The following is a 14,678-nucleotide window of genomic DNA, read 5'->3' on the forward strand; positions in this document are numbered from 1 at the left end:
GGAAGGTTTGAACCCATTAACTATGAACTAAGAGCCACTAAAATCAGATTGAAACAAGTCAAAGCAACAGTTGAATTTTTTCAAGCATCTATTCAAAGACTTGGGAATTAGTTAGGAGAACTTCTCTAGGAAACCCATGATCACAAAAAGAACAATGAACAAGCGGTAGAAATCCCACCTATGGATGCCATTGAAGAAGAAAATGGGGAGGATGAAATTATGGCCATAGAAAAATATGAGAAAGTGGAAGAATCTTAATCGACCACAAGTGAGGAAACTAGTTGCCTAATCATTGATCATTCCATCAATCAATCAATAATTTTAAGTGTAGAGAAAAAATTCCAAGAATTGTATTTGAATATATGGGTAAGAAGCTAAGGTCATCCTTGAACCCACGAATGCCGAGCTTGGACAATTTCCAACCAAAAATATTTCCTTGGCAGCTAAAGCAAATTTTGTGGGCTATTTTTGATCATTCAAGAAAGGTTGACAAAAAAAATGTGGATAGGATGTTAAAGCCACCAATTGATCCACCCATGCAAGGCTTGATGAGTACTTAACCAAACTTGTTCCCCTGGAAACCCAGACAACTCTTATGGGTAACCGTCCAAGGAAGAAGATGCTGGTAGGAGGTGGAAACCGTCTAAAGACCCACCCATGCCTAGCTTAAATAACTCTCGACCAAAGCTAATTCCTTGGAGGCCCAAGCAATTTGGTGGAGTACTCAAAGGAATTTTTGCCGGAAGAAAAGAAATACTTGGAAGGATTCTTAAACCAACTAAGGATCTACCTAAGTTAAAATTGCACAATTCCCGGCCGAAGCTTTTTCCATGGAGGCCAAAAGGTAACGCATGCATGGTCTTCACTTTGACATCATCCAGGAAGGTATGCTTTATTTTTATTGGTAGTTCTTATGCCACCTCTAGCCGGAACAAACACACCATCTTCAAGCCTCCTTAAGGTAACAAAGAGGTACGCCAACCTAATAACATTAAACAAGCGTTTCTTGGGAGGCAAGCCAAGCATTTGAATATGTCGTACTCTTATTTTTGAATACTTTGTTCATTTGGATGATTAATTATGCTTTGGTTGAGTCTTTAGTTGTTGTGATGTTTAGTTTGTCCTCTTTATTTAGTGATTTCCTTGTGTTTGTGTTCTTGTTTGAATTTGTGTTTTTTGTGTTATTTCTGTTATTTCAAGCGAGCTTTGGGTTTTTAAAAATTATTCTTTGATTTGGTGTTTTTTGGATGATTTTTCATGCCTCATTTGAGTTGGGAATGATGGTATATCTCTTTGTGGAAGTTTGTGAGGAGTTGGGTGCGTTAAAAACCACTTTTTCTACACTTCCAATGGTGTTCATGGGCTATCAAGCCTGTAAATGAAGCTTGAGAAGGTTCACAGGCAGAATATCACCTGTTAGGAACCTCTAGATTGCTTCACGGGCAGGCCAGCCTGTCTACAAGGCCGTCAAGGCCTCGGTGAGCCTTTAATACTCTGGGAAACTTCATGAAACCTTCTTGCTATGCTTTTATTGTTTATATTGTTGGATGCCACTGATTTAGATACATTAAGGACAATGTGCATCTAGCTTTGATACTTAGTTAAGAACTTCCTAGCTTGAAAGAATGATAGATGTGAGTTGTATCTATACTTATGGTTTCATGAAAGTCTTGTTTTATCTCTAGTGCACCTTCATGTATTGTCACGAAAACTTCTACCTTATACACTCCTGCCAGCCCATCACATTGTTATTGGCATTATGTTACACTTAATTTTCTTTTAAGAGCATTCGGTTCCTTAATTTCTTTTATTTAGCCTTATGTGAAGTATTGTAGCAGGTTTCTATAGCAGGAGACATAAAATACTGTGTATGTATACAAGAAAATGGAGTCTATGACAGTATTCCTCTACTAATATAGCACAAATGCATTTATATAGACATGTAATCAAGTAAGTTGGGTGGCTCTTATGCTTAATCAGCATGTGCATCATCTAGAAAGATTTTTTGGATAGTCTACGGTATTCTGAATCAGAATATATATATATATATATATATGCATAAAATAAAATAAAATATCTCTACTAATCTCATGGAAAATGTTACATACTTACTTGAAGGCTAGAGTTTTATTTAGGAGCTAAGGGATTCTTAACTGACTATTGAGGGTGTTCTTAGCATTTCTAATGCCAGTTATCAGAGTGTGTGGAATGAATGGACCCCCTAGTGTAATTCATGTGGATCTTCGCGGCATGAAAGCTACACGGCCCTCTGATAAAAAATCCATAAATACACCCCTGAATCGCTTTTAAACACGTCATGAAGAAATTTCAACCTTTTTTAGAGCAAAAATGAGTCACATTCACCCATTTAATCAACAAAATCACAGAAAATGGAGCAATTAGGAAGATTGCAGAGAAAAGTAGGTTTACTGACAAGATGAAGTTTAAAACCTATAAATCGGTCGGAAAACTCAGTGAACTCCTCTAAACCAGCGGTGGGAGATCAGGAGAGTGCGAGAGAGTGATTTCTAAGTTTGTAGAAGTGTGAAAATATAACGGGCTTGATAGATTTATAAAGGGAATCGCAGCCTTATGATTTCTTCATATCTACACGTGATAAGTGCTTGTGTGATAAGAATGCAAAGTGTTCTTTCCTTATGATAATCATTACTTTTATCAGGTTTTAATGCTAATATGTGTGCATTTATGTTACTTTAATGTATATAGGGTTGTGAAGCCGAATGTTAGAGAAAGAAGCTAATGTAGATCATGAATGCACCATTTGGAGTAAATCTTGAGAAGGTTCAAACGCGAAGACATAAGTCGGGTTCAAGATATTACAATGTGTGCCAACCTCCTTGTATTCAAGTTAGCACATCGATTTGGAGGGCCACAAGGGCAGTCACATTCAAGCATTTTGGCTTGTGCATCTATAGCAAGATCTCCAGAATGTGTCTGTTTATTGAAAAAGAAAAGCGATCGAAAGCGTAAATGTGTGCCCGTTTACGTTACCTCAATGGAAGCATGGATTTTGGAGTGTTTCGAGACGGTATTGGAGCAGAGTACTGTAGCAAACACTATAAAAGGTACTTATCACAGCCGGCCGAAGAAGGAGTAAAATAGAGAATCCACACGGGTGTGTGGAAATTCTACACGCCAGTGCAAAAAATCCACAGGGGCGCCCACATGGGCGTGTGGATTCCCGATTCCAGCCCTATTTAAGGTCAATTTCACCCCCGATTTGATGAATCTTTTTTCCATCTTTTCCCCAACTTAAGAGAGGGCTGCGGCTAGGGTTTTGAGTGGTATTGGCTAGGGATTTGGAGAGGTTCTATGGCTCCGACATCACAATCCATTTGGAAGAAGGTTAGAAGGAGAGCTTTTGTCGGCACTGATCGGGCGAGGTGTATCCTGGGGCGGACAAAGGCACCCTTGGACGAGTAGAGGACTTTCCATAAGACCATCGTCGTGACTATTGATGGGGTTTTCTATGGATTCTTTACTTTTACATTTGATATCATTCATCGTAATTAGCTCCATGGAGAACTATACCCCCTAGTAGGTACTTGGATATTTGTGAACCCTAGGATGTATTTATTTTATTGAACCTTTTTATTATGCTTTTAATTAATTGATGTTTTATTTGAGTTCCAATCTTGTATGCTTGATTGTGTGAATACTCCCTTACAGTGACACTAGGGTTGAGAGTTCTTGTTGGCAACTCTTGTGAGTGAGTGACACACCACGAGAGTTAGACAAAGCTTGATTGGAGAGGGTTGAGAGGGTGAGTCTAGAGGTAGCGGAGCGTCCCCTTTCCCCTCCAATGTGATTTATTGTAACTCTATTTCCTCAAGCTCTTTGCGGTCATAGTAGAGTAAATAGGCTAAGGGATGACCTTCCGCTGGGGCTTAGTTGTAGGGGCAACAGAGTGAAGCGTTGAAGTGATTTTAGCACCTAAGGCTTAATTGTGGCTTAGGACCTTCCACCTGGACCAAAGGGTTAGGTCTACATCGAGGAAGAGGATTTATCACTTGGAATCCCTAGAACCCATTGCGATTCTATTTCTCCTCAGGAACATGTATAGAGTTAGGCATGCTTGACCTTAGATTTGGGACCATGTATTTAAGGATCTCCACGGCTCATTAATGCATTAGATAGAAAGCATAGTAGAGGGTTTTTGCACTTGAAATGATTGTCCTAGACGGAACAATTTCCATGTACCCCACTTATATCGATCTCCCCTTGCACCCTTTCTCTTGTGCCTTTTACTTTTGTTACATCACATTTTGTCACACAAATGACTATTCACTTTTCTTTTAGTTAAGAAACAATTTAAGTGTTTTTATTCCCTATTCTCTGTGGATATGATACCCACTCATCTGGGATTTATTACTTCGACAAACCCGTGGACTTGTGGGACATACGCAAGGGGCGTTGTCAACATGGACGTGCGGAAATTATCCACGCCTATGTGAAACCACAAGAGAGTCCACAGGGGCAGACGCATGCTCCTGTGTACCCTCCGGAAAACACTTTAAGTCTCTCTGAAAGCATACACATGGCCATGCAGAAAAAACCCACGCCAGTGTGCCCGACCCACATGGGCATCCCCACACCACTGTGGCTTCTCTCTCCAACCCGAGAAAACTCTAAGTGTTTCACACGCCTGTGCGCAAATTCCCCACGGGCGTGTACTTATACAGTGAGGTGTTGAGACTGAGAGATTTCTCCAACGGGATATAGTGTAGAGTTAGTCACGGTTGACCTTAGATTTGGGACCGTGTGCTTAAGGATTTGCACAACTCACTGAGCACTGATTAGGAAGTATAATAGTTGGTCTTGCACTTGAAACATTAATCCTAGGGGAGCATTGTCCAAGTATCCCACTTCTATCGATTAGCTTACCTCTCAATTTCATTGTGTCTCTCGTTCTTATTTCTTTTATCTCTTTTTAGATAAATCTCATTCATCATACCATCGATTTATTCTCATCATAGTTAGATAGCAATTATTGTGTTTCAATTCACTATTCCTTGTGGATACGATACCCATTCACCTGGGATTTATTACTTCGACACCCATGCACTTGCGGTTTACACGCATATTCTGGCGTTGTCAAGATTTTGACGCTGTTGCCGTGGAATAGGCATTTGATAAGTGCTTGTGTGATATGAATGCGAAGCATTATTTCCTTATGTTGAGCATTTCTTTTCTCAGGTTTTTACATTAATATGTGTGTTTTTATGATACTTTAATGCAAGTAAAGTTGTGAGGCCGAGTATGAAGAAAATAGGCCAATGTGGATCACAATGCACCAATTATGGAAGAAATGTTGCTAAGGTTCAAACGCGAAGACATAGGTCGATGTGAGATGCTAGAGTGTGTGCCAACCTCCTCGTATTCGAGTTGGCACATCCATTTAGAGGGGCACAAAGACAGTCACACTAGAGCATTCCGACTTATGCACATAGAATAAGAGTTTCACCAACATGTACACCATTGAAGAAGCAAGTGACCCATGACGTGAACGTGTGCCCGTTTGCGTTACCCCGATGAAAGTATGGAATTGGGAAGCTATTCAGGTCGAATAATGTAGCAGAGCACTCTAGCAACATTGTAGTATGTGCTGTAGCAGCACTGTTCATAGCCGCCCGAGAAACCAGAGAAACAGAGAGTCCACACGGCGTGTGGAAATTATCCACGCCCGTGTGGAAATTCCGCGCAGGCGCGTGGAGCATCCACGGCCGTGTAGTCGCCCGATTCTAGCCCTATTTAAAGCAGATTCAGCCATGATTTTGGTATTCTTTTCTCCATCTTTTCCCCAACTTGAGAGAAGGCTTCGGCTAGGGTTTCAAGGGGTATTGGCCAAGGTTTTGGAGAAGTTCTATGGCTCCAACATCGCGTGTCATTTGGAAGAAGTTTATTGGGAGAGCTTTCGTCGGCACCGATCTGGCGAGGTGTATCCTAGGCCGGACAAAGGATCCCTTGCGACGAGTAGAGGACTCTCCACATGACCATCGACACGACTATCGAGGGGGTTTCTTTATGGATTCATTGCTTTTACATTCTATTTCTTTGATTGTAATTAGCTCCATGGAGAGCTAAACCCCTAGTGGGTACTCGGGTATTGTGAACACTAGGATGTATTTGTTTCTTTGAACCTCTTTATTATGCTTTCAATAAATTGATGTTTATTGGGAGTTCCAACCTTGAATGCTTCATTGTATGAACATTTCCCCTAGAGTGACACTAGGATTGAGAGTTCTTGTTGGTAACCTTGTGAGTGAGTGACACACCATAAGCGTTAGACAAAGCTAGGTTGGAGAGGGTTGAGAGGATGAGTCGAGAGGTACAGGATTCTCCCCTTTCCCCTCCGGCGTGATAGATTCTACCTCTGTTCCTCGATTTCTTTGAGGCCATAATAGAGTGAATGGTCTAAGGGATGAACTTCCGGTGGGGCTTAGTTGCGCGTGCAACGGAGTGAAGCATTGAGGTGATCTTAGTATCTAGGGCTCAATTGTGGTTAGGGACCTTCCACCTAGACCAAAGGGTTAAGTCTATAATTAGGAAGAGATTTATCACTTGGAATCCCTAGAGCTTATTGCAACTCTATGCGAGTGCGAGGTTTTGAGATTGTTCGATTTCTCCTCCGGGACATGTATAGAGGTAGGCATAGTTGACCTTAGATTTGGGACTAAGTAATTAAAGATTTCCACGACTCACTATTGTATTGATTAGGAAGCATAATATTGTGGTTCTTGCACTTGAAACAATTATCCTAGTTGGAGCATTATCCGGGTACCCCATCTTTATCGATTGCCGTACCCCCCTTTTTACTTTTGCTCTCTTACTTGTTGCTTTTACTGTTGAGAATTGAATCATTGTCACACTCATTATCATTGATCTTTTACATAGCTAAGAATTGAATTAAATATTTTTATTCCCTACTCCCTATGGATTCGATACCCGCTCACTCGGGATTATTACTTCGATAAACCCGTGCACTAGCGGGATATACGCAAGGAGACCTTGTCAAGTTTTTGGCGCCATTGCCGGGTAGTAGGCGTTTAGAGATACTTTTCACTTTGTTTTCTTAGCTATTTACCCTTCATTCTATTTCACATCTCTTCTCTATCACCGTTGTAATTTGTTCTAAAAAATATAAAATAATTATTTCACACTTTCTTATTCTTCCATCATTCTCATTTTTTTTCTTTTGTCATGTCTTACTTTTTCTTGCAAGGATTCTAAATGATGATTAACCCAGTCATTGCTCTATATTTGCAGGTCGAAGCTCTCAGTAAAAAAGTTGATAGAATTTTTACTTCACGACAACAAAACATTCCATGTTACAACGCATATCATCCAACTGAAGTGGGCTTCCCAAACGTATTATGGGATAATGGTGAACAACATTGGGAGGCACCTCAAGAGGAATGTCAAATGGGTGAGATACTCAGAGAAGATGCATTTCAGTTACAAAGATTATTAGCTAACTTTATTGAAGCATCCGATGTTTGCGTCCAAAATATGGAGACCACACAAAGATATCATGAAGCCTCTTATAAAAACCTTGAGCATCAACTAGGAGGGATACTTGACACACTCTCCAGGGAACAACAAGTATTTGAGCAAGCAAGTCAAGTTCCTTATAGAGAAGATGTGGTAGTGAATGACAATAAAGAAGTGGGGCGGAACGAGTATGATGTTGTCGAGATTGAGAGGATACAAGAAGATCTGTTCATTCAATATGATAATTGTTTGAGTGGATAGTATGTTTGTGAGCAAGAAATGGTGCAAGGAGAGTTGGTGAAGACATATTGCTTTCAAGTTGAAAGGGAAGAAGACGCAAATCGTAAGGTAATGGAGCAAGCATCTCTCTTTGGGATTATTCAACTCATAAATTGCAAGTAAGAGATTTTGGGTTTGGAAGAAGTTTTGGGTAGGAGATTGAAGCCATCCAATGACCCACCTGTGCTAAGCTTGGACAATTCCCAACCCAAATTATTTCTGTGGAGGCCAAAGGAAAGATGGTTGGACTCTCCAACAAATATTCCACCCCGGCATGTAGATTTTTGGTTTAAAGGAAGTAGCTATGCAATATCTAGTCAGGAAGAACACACTCTTTTTAAGGCACCATAATGTAAGGAAGAGGTACGTCAAGCTAAGTGACGTAAAACAAACGCTTCTTGGGAGGCAACCAAAGCAATTGTTGTTTTCCTAGTTTTTAGTTTAGTGTTTGCATGAATAAGAGGTTGAGTGTTGGTGTTTTGATTCTTATATGCCATTGCTATGCTTTTCTTGTGCACCGTTGGTGTTATCTTGTGCTTTCATGTGTTTTGGTGAAGTTTTGGTCGTTTGAGCTATTTCTCATGTTTTTCACTCGTAAAACTTGCATATTAGGGTAGGCTCTGAGTGTGTAAACATGTTTAGAAACTTTCTGTAGAGCCTGCAGGTTTTCTAAGGCATCAAGTGAAGACGCACGGGCCTGTTGAATTTCCGCACGCCTGTGGATTTGCACTGGGAGCTCATCCAGAGAAGGCACAAGGGGCGTGCGGCTGCCCCTGTGAACGACCATGCGACTGTCACACGCCTGTGGGCAATTTTCGCATGGGCGTGTGAATTCTTGCAAAGTTGGGTGGTTTATCCCAAGAGCACACAGGGGCGTGGACTCACCCCTGTGGGCAACCTTGTGAACCACACACGGGAGTGGGTAATTTTCGCACACTCGTCCGAATCTCTGCAAAGGATCTCTCCATCCCGAGAAGACACAGGGGTGTGCGTTTGCCCCTGTGAGTTGGGCTTGTGAATGTCCACGCCCGTGTGGAATTTTCGCACGGGCGTGGAATTTAGAGAATTTTCTCGGTTGCATGGAGAGTCCACAGGGGCGTGCGTGGGCACACGGGGGTGGGTAATTTCTGCACGCCAGTGTGGCACCGCAGGTTTTCTTTAAAATCTTTTCAGGTTTCTTCATCCTTTCACCCTCATACGTTTTGAGAACACAACCTTGCTCTCTCCTGACCTCTCACCGTTGTTTTAGAGGGTTGTTAATTGAAATTTCCGGCCGTTTTCTAGTCTTTCATTCTCATTTTGTCTGTAAGCTTCTCTTTCTCTTTTCTTTGCCAATCTTCATTTATTTTGCAGCACCAACATCATCTTCTCCAGCAACGGAAACAGATGTACTACCTATTGACACCGACACTTGAGGCATCTTTACCTTCTTTGTTCTTATTTTTCATATTTTATTTTCTGCATTTTATTTTGGATTGGTATACTCCGAAAGCATTTTCCTTCTGATTTTATTTTCATTTTGTGGTCTCGAGTTGTATTCATTGCTCTATCTTTTGTATACTCGAGTTGTTTTTATTTTATTGAGCTTCACTGACCCCCCCTCGTGTATGCGTGCAGATGGTCTTGTCTTCTTGGGAATTGAGACTTTGTCATGGGCACGGCCAAGGTGCTTCGGCACTTGCCGTGTGAGCTTCATAACCCGTCGGAACACTACTCCCATGGAATTAGCTTCATCAAACGCAAAACTAGGAGTCACGGGAGTATTGTTTTGATTGCTTCTCCCACATTTGCCTTTGAAGGACGTATATTTTGATTGAGCTTGCATGTGTACATTGGGGACAATGTACAACTTAAGTGTGGGGGGGAGTTTCATAGTGCACACATCTTTTCTATTGTTCTTGATTATTATATGCTCACATAACCAATGGTGGTTCACCTTAGTTACAAGCATTGTATTCTTGAGTTTAGGAGAATTTCTAACATTTAATGTTTTCATGCTCTAGTTCTTGCTTGAATTTATAGGAATTTTTACCCGATTTATACTTGTTACACTACTCACTCTTTAAACTCTATTGGAAACTCAAGTTTGATGTTAAAAGGACTAGTTATAGTTGTTTCTTGTGCAAATTCTAAAAAAAAGAAATGGAAAATACAAAGAAAAAGAAACAAAATAGTTTTATTGTGCATGTTGTGTGGAAAGAGCTACCACCTATGAAGTATGAAGCTACTCTCATAAGTTGGATACTAGCTATGCCCTAATAAGAGAAAGAGCTATCTCATACGATGAGTGAAAGCTACCACTCCGGTAGAAAGAGCTACCACCTCAAAAGTGTGAAAGCCAGCTTAGCGGCCGCTTTGGAAAGGGCTACCTTAGAGGATGTGTGAAACTACTACCATCTTTGAAATTGTTGTCACTTTTGTAGATAAATAAGTCCTTTGTACTTAGAATTTTGAGGAGTATACCTTGGGTTATTTTGAGTGAGTTCACACACGTACACGATTTCGGGTTTGTTGTCCTTTTTTATTCAAGTTTTTAGCTAGAGCTTTGATTTTTTGTTTGTAATGTTGAAATTTTCCTTACTTGTAGAATGCTCTCTTTGTATACTTTGGTGAACCTAAGGCCAAGTACTTTCAATATTTTCTTCATTGATGCACAGAATGTTTAATTTTTGCTTGAGGACAAGCAAAAGCTTAAGTGTGGGGGAGTTTGATAAGTGCTTGTGTGATATGAATGCGAAGCATTATTTCCTTATGATGAGCATTACTTTTCTCGGGGTTTTACATTAATATGTGTGTTTTTATGATACTTTTATGCACGTAGGGTTGTGAGGCCGAGTATGAAGGAAATAGGCCAATGTGGATCACAATGCACCAATTTTTGGAGGACATATTGCTAAGGTTCAAACACGAAGACATAGGTCGATGTGAAATGCTAGAGTGTGTGCCAACCTCCTCGTATTCGAGTTGGCACATCCATTTGGAGGGGCACAAAGGGAGTCACACTCGAGCATTCTGACTTATGCACATAGAACAAGAGTTTCACCAACGTGTACACCATTGAAGAAGCAAGTGACCCACGACGTGAACGTTTGCCCTTTTGCGTTACCCCGATGAAAGTATGGAATTGGGAAGCTATTCAGGTCGAATAATGTAGCAGAGCACTGCAGCAACATTGTAGTATGTACTGTAGCAGCACTGTTCACAGCTCCCGAGAAACCAGAGAAACAGAGAGTCCACACGGGCGTGTAGAAATTATCCATGCCCGTGTGGATATTCCGCACGGGCGCATGGAGCATCCACGCCCGTGTAGTCCCCCGATTCCACCCTATTTAAAGCAGATTCAGCCATGATTTTGGTATTCTTTTCTCCATCTTTTCCCCAACTTGAGAGAGGGCTTCGGCTAGGGTTTCGAGGGGTATTAGCCAAGGTTTTGGAGAAGTTCTATGGCTCCTACATCGCACGTCGTTTGGAAGAAGGTTATTGGGAGAGCTTTCATTGGCACGGATCCGGTGAGGTGTATCCTAGGCCGGACAAAGGATCCCTTGCGATGAGTAGAGGACTCTCCACAAGACCATCGACATGATCATCGAGGGGGTTTCTTTATGGATTCATTGATTTTACATTCTATTTCTTTGATTGTAATTAGCTCCATGGAGAGCTAAACCCCTAGTGGGTACTCGGGTATTGTAAACCCTAGGATGTATTTGTTTCTTTGAACCTCTTTATTATGCTTTCAATAAATTGATGTTTATTGCGAGTTCCAACCTTGAATGCTTCATTGTATGAACATTTCCCCTACAGTGATACTAGGGTTGAGAGTTCTTGTTGGTAACCTTGTGAGTGAGTGACACACCACAAGCGTTAGACAAAGCTAGGTTGGAGAGGGTTGAGAGGGTGAGTCGAGAGGTTCATGAGCGTCCCCTTTCCCCTCCAGCGTGATATATTCTACCTCCGTTCCTCGAGTTCTTTGAGGCTATAATAGAGTGAATGGTCTAAGGGATGAACTTTCACTGGGGCATAGTTGCGCGTGCAACAGAGTGAAGCGTTGAGGTGATCTTAGTATCTAGGGCTCAATTGTGGTTAGGGACCTTCCACCTGGACCAAAGGGTTAGGTCTATAATTGGGAAGAGATTATCACTTGGAATCCCTAGAGCTCATTGCAACTCTATACGAGTGCGAGGTGTTGAGATTGTTCGATTTCTCCTCCGGGACATGTATAGAGTTAGGCATAGTTGACCTTAGATTTGGGACTATGTAATTAAGGATTTCCACGACTTACCATTGCATTGATTAGGAAGCATAATAGAGGGTTCTTGCATTTTAAACAATTATCCTAGCTAGATCATTATCCGGGTACCCCATCTTTATCGATTGCATTGCCCCTTCTTTACTTTTGCTCTCTTACATGTTGCTTTTACTCTTGAGAATTGAATAATTGTCACACTCATTATCATTGATCTTTTACATAGCTAAGAATTGAATTAAGTATTTTTATTCCCTACTCCCTATGGATTCGATACCCGCTCACCCGGGATTATTACTTCGACAAACCCGTGCACTTGCGGGATAAACACAAGGGGACCTTGTTAGTATTTTACAAGCACTTTGCACTTTGCTATTTTAGCTATTTATGATTCATTCTATTTCATGCAGTCTTATTCTTCCATCATTCTTATTTGTTTTCTTTTGTCATGTCTTACTCTTTCTTGCAAGAAGCTTAAATGATGATTGATTCGCTCATTATTCTGTATTCTCAAGTGAAGCTCTTAGTAAAAAAGTTGATAGAATTGTTACTTCACAACAACAGAGCAATCCATATTACGTCACATATCATCCAATTGAAGTGGGGTACCCAAACCCATTATGGATTAATGATGAACAACATTGGGAAGCACCTCAAGCTGAATGTTAAAAGGATGAGCTACTTGGAGAGGGTGCGCTTCAGTTGCAAATAGTATTAGCTAATTTTATTAAAGCGACTGATGTCCATGTCCAAAATATCGAGACCACATTTAGATGTCATGAAGCCTCCTTTAACAACCATGAGCATCAATTAGGAGAGATACTTGACACACTCTTTAAGGAACAATAAGTATTTGAGCAATGAAGAAGTAGGATAGAATAGGTATGATGTTGTAGAGAGTGAGATGATGCAAAAAGAACCTTTCTTTCAAAGTGGGCATTGCTTCAATGGACAGTGTGTTTATGAGCAAGGAATGATGTAAGAAGGCTTGGTGAAGACATATTGCTTTCAAGTTGAAATGGAAGAAGAAGGAAACCCTAAGGTAATGGAACAAGCATCTCTCTTTGGGATTGATCAACTCATAAATTGCAAGAAAGAAATTTTGGGTTTGGAAGAAGATGTGGGTAGGAGATTGAAGCCATCCAATGACCCACCTGTGCTAAGCTTGGCCAATTCCCAACCCAAATTATTTTCTTGGAGGCCAAAGGTAAAATGGTTGGGCTCTCTAACAAATATTCCGTCCCGGAAAGTAGATTTTTTGTTTAAAGGAAGTAGCTATACAATGTCTAGTCGAGAGGAACACACTATTTTCAAGCCCCCATAAGGTAAGGAAAAGGTATGTCAAGCTAAGTGACGTAAAACAAACGCTTATTAGGAGGCAACTCAAATTTTTAATGTTTTTGTAGTTTTTAGTTAGTATTTTCATGTATAAGGCTTTCAGTGTTAGTGTCTAGATCTTTTAGATACTTTTGATGTGCTTTTTTTGTGGATCATTTGGCGTTATTGTGTGCTTAAATGTATATGGTGAAGTTGTTGGTAGTTTGAGCAAGTTTGTTGTGTTTTCCCTGGTATATTTTACATGATAGGGCAGGCTTTGGGTGTATTAAGATGTTCAGGAATTTCTTGCAGAGCCTGCAATTTTTCTAAGTTATCGAGAGAAAACACACGGCCGTGTGAAATTTCCACACGGCCGTGGGTCTCTACTGTGAGCACTTCCCAAGAGGACACAGGGGCATGGACTTGCCTTTTCTGAACGACCTTGTGATGGTCACACGCCCATGGGTAATTTCCACACGGGCATGCATTTTCTTGTAGAGACTGAGATTTTTTTTTCCGAGAAGACACAGGGGCATATACTCGCCTGTGTGGATGACCCTGTGATAACCACACGGGCATATATAATTTCCACACATCTTTGTGGATCTCTGTAGAAGAGCTCTCCTCCATCCCGAGAATACACAATGGTATGTGGGCGCACCTATGAGCTGGCCTTGTGAATTTCCACACCCGTGGGAAATTTTCACACGGGCGTGTGCCTCTGCCCCTGTGGGCTTCTCCTGTGGAGTCATACGGGCGTTGGTAATTTCCACACGCCTATGTGGATGTACAGAACTAAAAAAGGTTGTGTTTTCTCTTTATAAATTTATTTTGCTTTTTCATCTTTTCACTCCCAAACATTCTGAGAACGCATCCTTGCACTCTCCCAACCTCTCACCATCGTTTTAGAGGGGTGTTACTTGAGTTTTCCGGCCGTTTTCTATTCTTTCATTCTCATTTCATCAGTAAGTTTCTCTTTCCCTCTTCTTCGACTAATCTTTATTTATTTTGCAGCCCCAGCATCATCTTCACCAGCAGCGAAAACAAATGCACCAGCAATTGACACTACACATGAGGCGTCTTTACCTTCTTTGTTCTTTTTTTGTGTATGCATTTTTATTTTTGGACTTGTATACTCAGAAAGGATCTTCCTTTTGAGTTTATCTTTTATTTTTCTCTTGAGTTGTATTTCGTTGCCTTATCTATTATATACTCGAGCTATTTTTGTTTTTATTGAGCTTAACTGAACCACCTTATGTATGCGTGCAGATGGTCTTGTGACACATCCGAATATGCGTGTATATCGGAAGTGCACGGGTGTCGAAGT

Source organism: Dioscorea cayenensis, chromosome 1, assembly GCF_009730915.1.
Source record: "Dioscorea cayenensis subsp. rotundata cultivar TDr96_F1 chromosome 1, TDr96_F1_v2_PseudoChromosome.rev07_lg8_w22 25.fasta, whole genome shotgun sequence".
NCBI classification, from domain to species: Eukaryota; Viridiplantae; Streptophyta; class Magnoliopsida; order Dioscoreales; family Dioscoreaceae; genus Dioscorea; species Dioscorea cayenensis.